This window comes from Oncorhynchus nerka, linkage group LG7, assembly GCF_034236695.1.
Source record: "Oncorhynchus nerka isolate Pitt River linkage group LG7, Oner_Uvic_2.0, whole genome shotgun sequence".
Taxonomy (NCBI): Eukaryota; Metazoa; Chordata; class Actinopteri; order Salmoniformes; family Salmonidae; genus Oncorhynchus; species Oncorhynchus nerka.
In genome coordinates, this window is record NC_088402.1 from 66539591 (window position 1) to 66554991 (window position 15401).

Below are 15401 nucleotides of genomic sequence, written 5' to 3' on the forward strand. Positions count from 1 at the left end.
CCTGAGTGGCATTTGATACAGCCCATGTCGTCTTTGGGCTTCTTCTTCCCCTTCTCTCCTTTGTCTGGCTATGATGCGCTTCGACCGTCTTACTGCCGTTTCAACGGGGGTTGATTTTCCCTTAAAAACTCCTTGTATCAGGACTACTTCACCCGTTTCTGCTGCGACTTCTTCCATGAGTTTCAGTTGACTTTTTGCCTCCCATACACCTGCAGCCGTGAGGGGAACGTCTTCCTCTGTCTCCTCTTGTAGTTCCATATCATCTTCTCCCTGTTCTTCCGGTTCGCTGAAAGTCATTAAATTTTCTTCTTGTCGGCGGCCACTTGCGAATATCGCTCCTTGGTTCCCCTCTATGTTCTCCGTACACACTGGATGTGCAGGAGGTGGGGGTTCCCCTCCCCTCTGACTTCAAGCTGCTCCCGTTGCCCCATGCTCCATCTGTGAATGGATTCCTCGTGTGGCCACTGGGGTGGAGCTGTTCTCGCATAGATCGAGGGGCATGCATGTCAGATGGCCCTGGTGTGCACCTTTGTGCACCCCCTGGTGTGGAGTAACCCTGTGGGCCAGGCTTTAATTCTTCACACTCCAGGTGGCCCCCTTTGATCAACGTATCCCCTCAGAGTACTCCTTCTTTTACAAGGAACACAGGGGCCTGTGTTGACGCGGGCCCGGCCCTTTTCCCCTTATCAGTATAAGGTGGAGGCAAATTTGATAGGACCGGGTAAAGGGGTCGGGTCGTTGAGGGCACATGTGTTGGCGGGGCAGAGGGAAATGGATTTGGCGACATCTCCTGGTGGTGGCCCGTCTGCTCATCTTCCCCTTCTGAGGGAGTGGCCACCCCCATCATTTCAGGTTTTTTATTCAGTTGTGCTCTCAGCGCCTCTTCGATGGCCCAAGTTCCTATCTTCAGTTCCACTTCTGCCCTTTCTCTCTGTTTAGTCCCTTCTTTCTTAAATACGTGATTTTTGTTATTTTCTGCCTCTTTATCTCTAGCTTCCTGCAGTGTCTCTCTTAACCCACATTCCATTGTTTTCAGCTGGACCCCGGTTGGCGTTCCCCCTGCTAGGTAACCTGCTTGCGTCCATCTTAGCTTTAATCCCTCCCAAATTTTCTTTATATGCTTCCATTGTTCCTTTCCCCCTGATCTATATTCCATTTTTTGGTCTAGGAACTCATTAAACTTCAGCTTTGGAGTATTGGGGGTCGCCATTGTGAATTTGCTTTAATCGTAATTCAATTTAATTCAATCGGAATTTAATCGTAGTTTTAATCGGAATTCTCTCAGGCTATCTGAATATAGTTAGCATATACTTCGCCCGACGTTGATTAATACCCACGATGTATTCGAGGAGACACTGCTGCTCGTATTCTGCCTTATCTTAGAGCTTCTCCTTAGTATATTTTAGTTAGAGAAAAAGAATGGGTTGGTGTAGCATTTGTGGAGCGCGCAACCAAGGGATCAATTCGACTATTTAGTCTCAATATTGAATATTATATTCAGATCTTATTTCAATTATACATCAGTCATTTTGTTCCTGATTATACATTTAACACAGAAGTCACAGGTGCATATAACATAGAAGTTTCGGATTTATCAAATAACCCTTATTGAATTCTATCTCTCTCTCTCTATCTAACCATCAACAATCTTAATGGAAACAATTACAACCACATTGCATTTTAATATAAACAGTTACAAATAGACAAAACAAGACAAAACAACACGTTATATCTCTGACCCCTATCAGCCGACCCCTATCAGTGGACCTCTATCAGACTGGCCTCGACCGGGTCGCGGGACAAAATTACAATTTCTCCCCTCGACGCCAGGTTTAATGAATAGTAGTTAACTATCCCCTCACTGATCTCTATCCCTGACTCCTATCGTGCTGACCCCTATCAGAATTATTACACATGTCCGACCCCTATCAGTGGACCTCTATCAGACTGGCCTCGACCGGGTCGCGGGACAAAATGACAATTTATCCCCTCGGCGCCAGGTTTAATGAATAGTAATTAACTATCCCCTCACTGATCTCTATCCCTGACCCCTATCGGAACTATCCAGGTCTCAAAGTGATCTCTCATCAATTGAAAGCTATCAGACTGTGCTGACCGGGTCGCGGGACAAAATTACAATTTATCCCCTCGGCGCCAGATTTAATGAATAAAATTTTATTTATTCCCTTACTGATATCTCATCAATGATTTATATCACCCCGGCCGTCGCCGGTTTGTTACCACATATGTTCACTTCACTGTCTTTAACTCGTCAGCAAATTATAAATTTACACAAGAATTCATACTTACTCGGTAATACTGATCAAAATTTAGACAGACTATACGACAATATGCAAAGTTTGATTTAACAGGTTTTGCTTACCTTATTTATGGTGCACCTTTAGATCAGTTTCCCGAGTTGAGCAGAATTGTTGTCCACCCCCGAAAAGTCTTCACTCGTCCTTCGTGAATCGTCCTTCCACCCACTCACCCTCTCTCTCACACCCAATCAGTTTACTTCGACTGGACCGTTAGTTAACCATCCTCTTGCTACCAAGTTCTGTTGATAATTAGATATGTAGAAGGGTGAGCCGGTCAAGGATCGATTCAGACAAAGTGGTAAATTGTATGACAAGCGACAGTTTATTCAGAGTAAAGATATCTGGTACAGCGTAATTACGGCTCTTCCGTTAGCTCGCACAGAACCAGCAGGAAAAGAGACCATTAACAATTTACACAATCCTTATAAGTGGAACAGAAAGTAGGTTGATTCTAGAAGATCGGATCTTTGGATTGGTTCAGGCTGGGGTGTAGTCTGTAGTCTTCCGCCATTGGCTCAGTTGTCTGTCCGTCATCGTAGAATCCTCTTCGGGCACACAATGTTCGGCTAGAAAGGAGATTATGTGTGTGCGCTGGTTTGGCAGTTAGTGTGTAATGTGGGAGCTATCCTGTAGGGGACCCCACAGGCTTTACTGTGAGTTATAGAAATGTAATAGCAGTAGGCTGGTCACCTGCATAAGAAATAGCACTTCTTTACACGACCCAATCATTCATACTTTCTAAATGTTCTATTGCCTTACTGGTTATCAACATTCTTATCCCTTGCTTGCTAGCTAGCCAAATACGGCTAACTTACGTCAAACAGTGCAGCTAGAATAACAACAAAGTAGCTGCATTTGTTTAAGCTGTTTTGTAGTGACATTTATTTTGAATATTTTTATTTTATTTAACCTTTATTTAACTAGGCAAGTCAGTTATGAATAAATTCTTATTTACAATGACAGCCTACCAAAAGGGTCCCTGCGGGGATGGGGGCTGGGATCAAAAATAAAAAATAGAGGACAAAACACACATCACGACAAGAAAGACACCACAACACTACATAAAGAGAGACCTAAGACAACAACATAGCATGGCAGCAACACATGACAACACAGCGTAGTAGAAACACAACATGGTACATTGTTGGGCAAAGACAACAGCACAAAGGGCAAGAAGGTAGAGACAACAATACATCAGGTGAAGCAGCCACAACTGTCAGTAAGAGTGTCCATGATTGAGTCTTGAATGGAGATAAAACTGTCCAGTTTGAGTGTTTTTTGCAACTTGTTCCAGTTGCTAGCTGCGCAAACTGAAAAGAGGAGCGACCCAGGGATTTGTGTTCTTTGGGGACCTTTAACAGAATGTGACTGGCGGAACGAGTGTTGTACGTGAATGATGCAGTAGGTATCTCAGATAGGGGGAGTGAGGCCTAAGAGGGTTTTATAAATAAGAATCAACCAGAGGGTCTTGCGACGGGTATACAGAGATTACCAGTTTACAGAGGAGTATAGAGTGCAGTGATGTGTCCTATATGGAGCATTGGTGGCAAATCTGATGGCCAAATGGTAAAGAACATCTAGCCTCTCGAGAGCAACCATACCTGCCGATCTATAAATTACATCTCCGTAATCTAGCATGGGTAGGATGGTCATCTGAATCAGGGTTAGTTTGGCAGCTCGGGTGAAAGAGGAGTGATTACGATAGAGGACACCAAGTCTAGATTTATGTGCTGAGAGAAGGACAGTGTACCATCTAGCCATACTCCCAAGTAATTGTATGAGGTGGGGAGAGGGGCATTATTCTTACCAAACCACATTACCTTTGTTTTAGAGGTGTTCAGAACAAGCTTCTTGGACACTAAGAAAGCTTTGTTGTAGAGCGTTCACACAAAATCCAGGGAGGTGCCAGGGGAGTATAAGACTTTATCACTGCAATCTTTGAGAAAGGTAGTTAGCAAACCAGGCCAAAGACCCCTCAGCGACACCAATATAGCCGGCCCACAAGAATGGAATAGTTTACCGTATCTAAAACTTTGGCCAAGTCAATAAAAATAGCAGCACAACATTGCTTAGAATCAAGGGCAATGGTGAAATAATTTAAGACCTTTAAGGTTGCAGTGACACATCCATAACCTGAGTGGAAACCAGATTGCACACCAGAGAGAATACTATAGACATCAAGAAAGCCAGTCAGTTTATTATTGACAAGTTTTTCCAACACTTTTGAATAACAAGGCAAAATAGAAATTGGCCTATAACAGTTAGGATCAGCTTAATCTCCCCTTTAATTAAATAAAGGACGCACCGTGGCTGCCTACCAAGCAATAGTAAAGTGGCTGTTCCACTGGATGTCATAAGGTGAGAGCACCAATTTGTAAGTCGCTCTGGATAAGAGCGTCTGCTAAATGACTTAAATGTAAATGTAAATGCAATAGGAACCTCCCCAGAGAGGAGAGACAAAAGGTCAGCGATAGGCTTTTATTTTTTATTTTTATTTTACAGCATTCAATGTCAGCAGAACAAACCCTGATGACTCTGTAGCGAGCGACGCATACAAGGCAAGCAGGTATGAGCATTGGAAATCCACTAGGGATGCATAAAGACGACTAAAACTTAAATTGATGTTTGACAACTCAGACTCACATCGCATGTGGCAAGGATTATAGACTATCCCAGACTACAAAGGAAAATCCAACTGTGCGGTACCCACCGAAACCTCCCTGCCAGATAAGCTTTACACTTTCTATGCTCGCTTCAAGACAGACAATACAGAGCCATCCAGGAAGACTATCGCCTCTCCGGACGATCAGGTGCTTTCGCTCTCCGAGGCTGGCATGAGGAAAACTCTCAAAAGAGTGAATACTCAAAAAGCCACTGGCCCAGATGGCATCCCTGGACGCGTCCTCCGTGTGTGCTGACCAACTGGCGGGCGTCTTCTCGGACATCTTACACGTCCCTGTCCCAAGCTGTAGTCCCTACCTTCTTTAAGGAGACCACCATCGTCACAGTGCCCAAGAAAGACAAGGTGACATGCCCAAATGAGTATCACCCTGTTGCGCTCACTTCGGTCATCATGAAGTGCTGGTCATGGCCCACGTCAAGTCCAGTTTGCCAGGCACACTGGACCCACTCCAATTTGCCTACCACTCCAACAGAGCCACAGAAGATGCCATTTCCATCGCTATTCACACAGCCGTAGCACATGTGGAGAAGAGGAACATCTATGTGAGAGTGCTGTTCATTGACTACAGTTCAGCATTCAACACTATTTTTCCCTCCAAGATCGACACCAAGCTTAGAGCCCTGGGTCTGGACACCACCCTCTGCAACTGGGCCCTGGACTTCCTGATAGGTAAACCACTAATTTTGAAGATTGGAAACAACACCCCCTCTTAGCACAGGGGCCCCCCAGGGGTGGGTCTTCAGTCCTCTGCTGTACTCCCTGTTCACCCACGACTGAGTGTATTTGCACGACACCAACTCCATCATCAAGTTTGCTGACAACATCACGGTTGTAGGCCTGATAACCAGCAACAACAAGTCAGCATATATGGAGGAGGAAAGTGAACTGGCATTGTGGTGTCATGACAACAACCTCTCCCTCAATGTCAGCAAACAAATGAGTTGATTGTTGACTTCAGGACGCAGAGGAGGGAACATGCCCCGATCCACATCAATGGGACTGTAGTAGAGAGAGTCACGGGTTTTAGGTCCACATCACGGGTCTCAGAGTCACGGGTCTCAGCGTCCACATCTCTGAGGACTTGTCATGGACCAACAACACCCCCACTCTTGTCAAGAGGGCGCAACAGTGTCCTTACTTCCTAAGGCAGCTGAAGAAATTCGCCATTCCTTCCCAGGTCATCTCCAAAATACTACTAGTGCACCATCGAGAGCGTCCTGACCAGTTGCATCACGGCCTGGTACGGGAATTGCTCTGTCCACGACAGCAAGGACCTCCAACGGGTGATATAGATGGCCTAGTACATCACTGGGACTGTGCTTCCACCCATCCAGGACATCAACTCGAAACGGTGCTTGAAGGCACACAGCATCATCAAGGACCCCACACACCTCAGCCACGAACTGTTCCCTCCCTTACCGTCGGGCAGACTATCGGAGCATTAGATCTGATACCAACAGGCTCAGACCGTTTCTATCTACAAGCCATCGGACTGCTGAACATTTGAACTGAACTGACCACCTGCTCTGATTATCCGCACCTTAGCACAACATAACTGCTGCTACCAGTCGGTTATTATACTGCTCAATTTATACACTTGCCCCCATCCCCCCTTCCCAAATACACCTGTAAATATTGTACTATAAATTGTGTCTTCCTATATTACACTTGCTATAAAAAATGTATTCCACTGCCGTTTACTTTATGTTCGTATTCTTATTGTTGTTGCATAGCCGATAAGGAATCTGCAAGTAAGGATTTTGTTGGATGATGTATACAATGCGTATCCCGTACAACTAATTAAACATGAAACTATTTGTGTCACGCCTGCTCCCGCTCTCCCTCTCCCTCTCTGGTGCTCGAGGATGCCAGGCTGTCCTTCATTACACACATCTGTCACCATCATTACGAGCAGCAACTCTCATTGGACTCACCTGGACTCCTTCCCTTTGTTGATTGCCCCGGTCTATAACTGTTCCCTGTGTCTGCATTTAATGTCGTTATGTGTTTATGTCCAGACGCTGTCCTGTCCTGTTCCATGTCCATCAACATTAAATGTTCACTCCCTGTACCAGCTTCTTGTCTCTACCAGCGTCAACCCTTACAGAACACAGACTCCGCTGTACCCGCACCCCACCATACCCCTGTCTGCGCATTATGCCCTGAATATATTCTACCATGCCCAGAAACCTGCTCCTCTTATCCTCTGCCCCCAACGCTCTAGGCGACCAGTTTTGATAGCCTTTAGCCGCACCCTCATACTACTCCTTCTCTGTTCCGCGGGTGATGTGGAGGTAAACCCAGGCCCTGCATGTCCCCAGGTACCCTCATTTGTTGACTTCTGTGATCGAAAAAGCCTTGGTTTTATGCATGTCAACATCAGAAGCCTCCTCCCTAAGTTTGTTTTACTCACTGCTTTAGCACACTCTGCTAACCCTGATGTCCTTGCCGTGTCTGAATCCTGGCTCAGGAAGGCCACCAAAAATTCAGAGATTTCCATACCCAATTATAACATCTTCCGTCAAGATAGAACTACCAAAGGGGGCGGAGTTGCAGTCTACTGCAGAGATAGCCTGCAAAGTAATGTCATACTTTCCAGGTCCATATCCAAACAGTTCGAACTACTAATTTTGAAAATTACCCTCTCCAGAAATAAGTCTCTCACTGTTGCCGCCTGCTACCGACCACCCTCAGCTCCCAGCTGTGCCCTGGACACCATTTGTGAATTGATCGCCCCCATCTAGCTTCAGAGTTTGTTCTGTTAGGTGACCTAAACTGGGATATGCTTAACACCCCGGCAGTCCTACAATGTAAGCTAGATGCCCTCAATCTCACTCAAATCATCAAGGAACCCACCAGGTACAACCCTAACTCTGTAAACAAGGGCACCCTCATAGACGTCATCCTGACCAACTGGCCCTCCAAATACACCTCCGCTGTCTTCAACCAGGATCTCAGCGATCACTGCCTCATTGCCTGTATCCGCCACGGAGCCGCAGTCAAACGACCACCCCTCATCACTGTCAAACGCTCCCTAAAACACTTCTGTGAGCAGGCCTTTCTAATCGACCTGGCCCGGGTATCCTGGAAGGACATTGACCTCATCCCGTCAGTTGAGGATGCCTGGTCATTCTTTAAAAGTAACTTCCTCACCATTTTAGATAAGCATGCTCCGTTCAAAAAATGCAGAACCAAGAACAGATACAGCCCTTGGTTCACTCCAGACCTGACTGCCCTCGACCAGCACAAAAACATCCTGTGGCGGACTGCAATAGCATCGAATAGCCCCGTGATATGCAACTGTTCAGGGAAGTCAGGAACCAATACACGCAGTCAGTCAGGAAAGCTAAGGCCAGCTTCTTCAGGCAGAAGTTTGCATCCTGTAGCTCCAACTCCAAAAAGTTCTGGGACACTGTGAAGTCCATGGAGAACAAGAGCACCTCCTCCCAGCTGCCCACTGCACTGAGGCTAGGTAACACGGTCTCCACCGATAAATCCACGATTATCGAAAGCTTCAATAAGCACTTCTCAACGGCTGGTCATGCCTTCCGCCTGGCTACTCCAACCTCGGCCAACAGCTCCGCCCCCGCAGCTCCTCGCCCAAGCCTCTCCAGGTTCTCCTTTACCCAAATCCAGATAGCAGACGTTCTGAAAGAGCTGCAAAACCTAGACCCGTACAAATCAGCTGGGCTTGACAATCTGGACCCTCTATTTCTGAAACTATCTGCCGCCATTGTCGCAACCCCTATTACCAGCCTGTTCAACCTCTCTTTCATATCGTCTGAGATCCCCAAGGATTGGAAAGCTGCCGCAGTCATCCCCCTCTTCAAAGGCGGAGACACCCTGGACCCAAACTGCTATAGACCTATATCCATCCTGCCCTGCCTATCTAAGGTCTTCGAAAGCCAAGTCAACAAACAGGTCACTGACCATCTCGAATCCCACCGTACCTTCTCCGCTGTGCAATCTGGTTTCCGAGCCGGTCACGGGTGCACCTCAGCCACGCTCAAGGTACTAAACGATATCATAACCGCCATCGATAAAAGACAGTACTGTGCAGCTGTCTTCATCGACCTCGCCAAGGCTTTCGACTCTGTCAATCACCATATTCTTATCGGCAGACTCAATAGCCTCGGTTTCTCGGATGACTGCCTTGCCTGGTTCACCAATTACTTTGCAGACAGAGTTCAGTGTGTCAAATCGGAGGGCATGCTGTCCGGTCCTCTGGCAGTCTCTATGGGGGTGCCACAGGGTTCAATTCTCGGGCCGACTCTTTTCTCTGTATATATCAATGATGTTGCTCTTGCTGCGGGCGATTCCCTGATCCACCTCTACGCAGACGACACCATTCTATATACTTTCGGCCCGTCATTGGACACTGTGCTATCTAACCTCAAACGAGCTTCAATGCCATACAGCACTCCTTCCGTGGCCTCCAACTGCTCTTAAACGCGAGTAAAACCAAATGCATGCTTTTCAACAGATCGCTGCCTGCACCCGCATGCCCGACTAGCATCACCACCCTGGATGGTTCCGACCTTGAATATGTGGACATCTATAAGTACCTAGGTGTCTGGCTAGACTGCAAACTCTCCTTCCAGACTCACATCAAACATCTCCAATCGAAAATCAAATCAAGAGTCGGCTTTCTATTCCGCAACAAAGCCTCCTTCACTCACGCCGCCAAGCTTACCCTAGTAAAACTAACTATCCTACCGATCCTCGATTTCGGCGATGTCATCTACAAAATGGCTTCCAACACTCTACTCAGCAAACTGGATGCAGTCTATCATAGTGCCATCCGTTTTGTCACCAAAGCACCTTATACCACCCACCACTGCGACTTGTATGCTCTAGTCGGCTGGCCCTCGCTACATATTCGTCGCCAGACCCACTGGCTCCAGGTCATCTACAAGTCCATGCTAGGTAAAGCTCCGCCTTATCTCAGTTCACTGGTCACGATGGCAACACCCATCCGTAGCACACGCTCCAGCAGGTGTATCTCACTGATCATCCCTAAAGCCAACACCTCATTTGGCCGCCTTTCGTTCCAGTACTCTGCTGCCTGTGACTGGAACGAACTGCAAAAATCTCTGAAGTTGGAGACTTTTATCTCCCTCACCAACTTCAAACATCAGCTATCCGAGCAGCTAACCGATCGCTGCAGCTGTACATAGTCTATTGGTAAATAGCCCACCCATTTTCACCTACCTCATTCCCATACTGTTTTTATACTGTTTTTTATTTATTTATTTATTTACTTTTCTGCTCTTTTGCACACCAATATCTCTACCTGTACATGACCATCTGATCATTTATCACCCCAGTGTTAATCTGCAAAATTGTATTATTCGCCTACCTCCTCATGCCTTTTGCACACATTGTATATAGACTGCCCATTTTTTTTTTTTTTTTTTTTTCTACTGTGTTATTGACTTGTTAATTGTTTACTCCATGTGTAACTCTGTGTTGTCTGTTCACACTGCTATGCTTTATCTTGGCCAGGTCGCAGTTGCAAATGAGAACTTGTTCTCAACTAGCCTACCTGGTTAAATAAAGGTGAAATAAAAAAAATAAAAATAAAACACCACTAAAAGAAGCATCAGGGAGTTTTGGTTGGTGACAGGTCCGGGTGCTATCGCCGAGGTAACCAGGGGTGCCTCGTTGGGCTTCCAAAGCTTCGTTGGGCTTCCACGAGCTGGCTCAAGACGGCATCCCTAGCCGCGTCCTCAGAGCATGTGCAGACACTTCAATTTGTTTACCGCCCCAATAGATCCGCAGACGATGAAATCGCCATCACACTGCACACTGCCCTATCCTATCTGGACAATAGGAATACCTATGTAAGAATGCTGTTCATTGACTATAGCTCAGTATTTAACACCATACTACCCTCCAAGCTCATCATTAAGCTCGAGGCCCTGGGTCTGAACCCCGCCCTGTGCAACTTGGTTCTGGACTTTCTAACGGGCCGCCACCAGTTGGTGAAGGTAGGAAACAACACCTCCACTTCGCTGATCCTCAACACTGGGGCTCCACAAAGGTGCGTGCTCAGTCCCCTCCTGTACTCCTTGTTCACCCCATGACTGTATGGCCAAGAATGCCTCCAACTCAATAATCAAGTTTGCAGACAACACAACAGTAGAAGGCTTGATTACCAACAATGACGAGACAGCCTACAGGGAGAAGGTGAGGGTTCTGGGAGTGTGGTGTCAGGAAAATAACCTCTCACTCAACAAAACTAAGGAGATGATCGTGGACTTCAGGAAACAGCATAGTGAGCACACCCCTATCCATATCGACGGGACCGCAGTGGAGAAGGTGGAAAGCTTCAAGTTCCTCAGCCTACACATCACTGACAAACTCAAATGGTCCACCCACACAGACAGCCTGGTGAAGAAGGCGCAACAGCGCCTGAATTTGGCTTGCCACATTAAACCCTCACAAACTTTTACAGATGCACAATTGAGAGCATTCTGTCTGGCTGTATCACCGCTTGGTATGGCAACTGCACCGCCCAAAAATGCAGGGCTGCCCAACGCATCACCGGGGGCAAATTACCTGCCCTCCAGGACACCTACAGCACCCGATGTCACAGGGAGCTTAAAAGATCATCAAGGACAACAACCACCCCAGCCACAGCCTGTTCACCCCGCTATCATCCAGAAGGCGAGACCAGTACAGGTGCATCAAAGCTGGGACCGAGAGATTGAAAAACAGCTATCTCAAGGCCATCAAACTGTTAAATAGCCATCACTAGCACATAGAGGCTGCTGCCTACATACATAGACTTGAATTCGCTGGCCACTTTAATAAATGGAAGACACTAGTCACTTGTCATAATGTTAACATATCTTGCATTACTCATCTCATATGTATATACTGAATTCTATACTATTCTACTGTATCTTAGTCTATACTGCTCTGACATTGCTCATCCATATATTTATATATTCTTAATTCCATTCCTTTACTTAGATTTGTGTGCATTGGGTATGTGTTGGGAAATTGTTAGATATTACTGCACTGCCGAGCTAAAAACATAAGCATTTCGCTACACCCACAATAACATCTGCTTAAAATGTGTATGTGACCAATAAAATTTGATTCAATTTTTACCTAGACACTCTTTCAAATGCTAATGTTTTAGCATTTGTGGCTCAAATCCAGTGCAAGTCAATGGTACCTATATTAACATTTTCATAATTCATATCCAAATTATCTATAAGTGACTTGATTGAGTTACACAATACATTTTTATATACTTTAGGATAATTTTGACATGAACTGTGAAAATGCTAATATAGGTACCATTGACGTGCTTTGGATTTGTGCCACAAATGCAAAAAAGTTTGCATTTGAAACAGTGGACAACAAAACCAAATCATGGATTGCTGTAATATCATATCCATAGACAACTGACAGCAGTGGTATTCAATGTCGGGGTCGTGACCCACTGGGGGAAACTGCAGTGCGGTCACCGTAAATATATATTTTTTGATTTTAAGGTTGTGTCTTTAGATTTGGGGTGGGGCATTTTCCCTGTTTTTTTTCCCACAGGTCTCCGAGTTGTCCTATTTTTTTCAGGTTTTCACTATTAAAATCACACTTTGTTTTATAGAAAAACAACCAAATTAAGTCCACAACAATGCTTAAAGGTCCCGAATAGTCAAAATCATGTTTTTTATGAAATTTGAATTATGTTTGGATGAAACCAAAGAACAAAGTATGAAACATGACTGTTGCTTTTACATTGATAAAGATTGATCATAAAGTTACTGGTCCCCTTTCCATCTCAAACAATTGGATTCAGAAGGGGGGATGGAAGTGGGATTATTAAGGACTTTTTGTGACATCACAAAAAACTCATTTTAATACACCAATGGTAACTTATTATTCTCTTACCTAATTTAAATAAGCATGGCCTTGTAGCCAACATCACAGAATGCTGTTCGCAGAGGGGCGTGGTCTACTGGTGCCAAAATTTGACTGTAGCATGCTAGCAAATATAATTAGTAGTCATTTTCAAAGAACCACCAGTCAAGTTGAGCTCCCAGTCCACTCAGTTGGTCTTTACAGACTTCCTGTTAGTTCAACATGAGAGAAAATGTAAATTTTCTCAAATGTTTAGCATTTTTAGTATGGGTAATGTTTTGGTCACTGTCTTCTTGGGTATGTATGGGTGTCCGAGCTGTGTTCTAGTAGTTTGAGATGTTCTTTGAGATGCGGGCTCCTCCTGCCCGAAGTCACTCGTGGGGTAAATGATCTACATTCGAAATTCATAACCACTTCGGGAATCCATCTGTTTTTTAAAATCAATTACATAGCCTAGATTTAATTTGTTTTATTGGCCCAAGCATATCTACTTCAGAGAAACATTAAGGTCAATATAAGAATCTTTGCACATTTCGTATTGAAGATGTGGTACAAATGCATAGTATATTGGACCAATATTCAAGACCATATCGTGCATTAATGTTATTGTATAATGTACTGAGATTGAAAACGGACTCCATTTTATCTTCACTCTTTTCCTCACAGGAGCAGTAGCCACATGTCAGCGACGAACTGTCTTTTTTTGGTTGCCCATCATTTGCACTGATCTCCATCCAGACTCATTTATTTATGTGGGTCGACCCTTCCATACTTACTCATATAAGTTCTACGTGCATGAACAGGAAAATCTGTGTTTATTAAATAAAATAAAGGACAATGAGGATAATTGAGGTAAAATAAGGATAATTGAGGTTTTGAAGGAAGACAAAATTACGTTGCCACGAGCAGCACCGCAGATATTGCGATAGCGAGATGCAATAGTTCGCTCTCACAGAGTCACATCTGCTTATGTGCAGGGATTCGCTTCACACTGTTACAACGTGGTAGTTACGGGAGCAAAACAGCGGAGAAGTTTAGCCTCGCGCTTCAAGCTCTTATTGTTGCGGTAATTGACCCACTATACTGTTTTCTTTGTGCATCTAAATCATACAACTTAATCTACCTTTAAAACATATGATTAGATGTGTTTTGTGTTATATCATAGAGTGAACAGAAAGATACATCAACAATGCAAAACCGGCATTAATTTGTGCGGATACAAACACTTCCATGGAAGCACATTTTGTACTCATTAGCATTCAAGTGCCCTCCCAATAAACCGACTAATTTACCTTGTCTTAGAATCAATTGTAAACGGTGTCAGAGAATCTGCATAATTGTCTGAAACACAATGTTCTTGACATCCTTGACTTTTACTTAGTCTATTGTTAAGATGTTAACATTGAGGGACAAAAAGCTATTAGTAGTTCTGTGAAAAATTGAGCTTTATGCTATTATTAAACAAGTAAGTGAAATAAACATGATAAACCACATATACCCACAGAATTGAATAGTACACAATTTCACAATTATATATCCCAGATATGCTCTACAAAGAAAATATGAGTCAATACATTTCCAACTTTTTTCACAGAAATAATGCAGAATGTCACAACAAGCACTGGCTATTAAATGAAATTGTATAACAGATGTAGAGTGTATAAAGCACACACTGCCTCCTTGCTGTGGTACAGAATTTGCATCACCTAGCTGTGTATTAGCAGCTCAATGCTCAGACACGCTCTTTCCCCGGGAGCAAAATGCTCTTGCTGGGAGGCACGCTGGAGTGGCTGGCATGAGGATTATCAGGAGTGGGGATCTAGAGGCAACCCCACAGCAACCATGATACCTGTAGAGCACTTGTGGCCAGAGCCTTGCTTACAAATGACAGCCTCACAGTGGTGTTTATTCTATTCAAGAAAAAGGGAGCAGCAAATAGATTTCACACCGCTCACTCACTCTCTCTCTCTCTCTCTCTCTCTCTCTCTCTCACACACACACACACAACGTAATATCATTAGCCTTGTGTGTGTAGTAAAGAATATATTGGATAATTTATTTTTCCCTCTTCTCGCATTTCGTTTCTAACTGCCTTTGCGCTCCCACGTTGTAGCCCACCTCTCAATTCTCCCTCCCCCAGCGAGTGTCATCGTGACGCACTGACAGCCACAGAATTGCTCACACTGGCTCCAAAGCTGAGAAGAAGCAGGACTATTTGACACGATGGAGAGATGGAAACGGTGTTGGCACTTCTGATCGCAGTGTTAAGAGGAGATTTTCACACTTAAGAGAGAGAAATGACTCATAGGCTCCTCTTTAACCTTGGGAAGGATGTGGTGAATGGATGATCAACATAGGACTTCGGTGGCTTCTCTTTATTCTCCTCAAGTGTCAGGAAAGCATTAGCAGCACTAACAAGCACCAGAAGTCACATACATTTTGCGCTTCACAGCAACTTTTCGTGTTCACAGACTGGGAGAGGAACAGGGAAGCTCTCACATTGACCAATGTCAACTACCGCT